Raw genomic sequence first — 650 nt, forward strand, 5'->3', positions numbered from 1 at the left:
GCAGAAAGGGGGATCTCTTAAAATTACACTGGAGAGGCGGTGGACTGGTGGACAACAGGCACAACCGAGGGTGGGAGATGCGGGGGGCTAGGGGAGCTACAGAAAGAGCCTGAGACTCCAGCCCTCTCCCACTGGGTGGCTGCCAGAACTCTAACTGCCAGGCAGGACCGGCTACAGAACTTGCAGGGCCAGTGCAAAATGAAAATGTGGGGCTTCTTGTTTTATTTTTATTTTATTTTTTAAATATGGAACACTTAACGACTTCGTGTGGCATCCTTGCACAGGGGTCATGCTGATCTTCTCTGTATCCTTCCAAGTTTAGTATATGTGCTGCCGAAGTGAGCACAGGGCTTCTTGTTTCAAAAAGTATTAAAAATTTCAAGATAGCCCTGACCGGTTTGGCTCAGTGGATGGAGCGTCGGCTTGCGGACTGAAGGGTCCTGGTTTCGATTCCAGTCAAGGGCATGTATGTTGGTTGCGGGCACATCCCCAGTGGGGGGTGTGCAGGAGGCAGCTGGTCGATGTTTCTCTCTTATCGATGTTTCTAACTCTCTATCCTTCTCCCTTCCTCTCTGTAAAAAAATCAATAAAATATATTTTTAAAAAATTTTAAGATAGTGACAGCAGAGCAGTACAACAAATGTGAGTTC

The 650-nt window shown here is 47.2% G+C and overlaps 1 non-coding gene across 1 annotated transcript; it reads right to left on the minus strand.

Moving 5' to 3' along the window:
• Positions 1-239: 239 nt before the first annotated feature.
• LOC132232050 (U6 spliceosomal RNA) lies at positions 240-346 on the minus strand. Its single transcript, XR_009452213.1, has one exon. It is a non-coding gene; the product is annotated as a U6 spliceosomal RNA (small nuclear RNA).
• Positions 347-650: the final 304 nt, after the last annotated feature.

The sequence above is a fragment of the Myotis daubentonii genome, chromosome 3, assembly GCF_963259705.1.
Source record: "Myotis daubentonii chromosome 3, mMyoDau2.1, whole genome shotgun sequence".
Lineage (NCBI taxonomy): Eukaryota > Metazoa > Chordata > Mammalia > Chiroptera > Vespertilionidae > Myotis > Myotis daubentonii.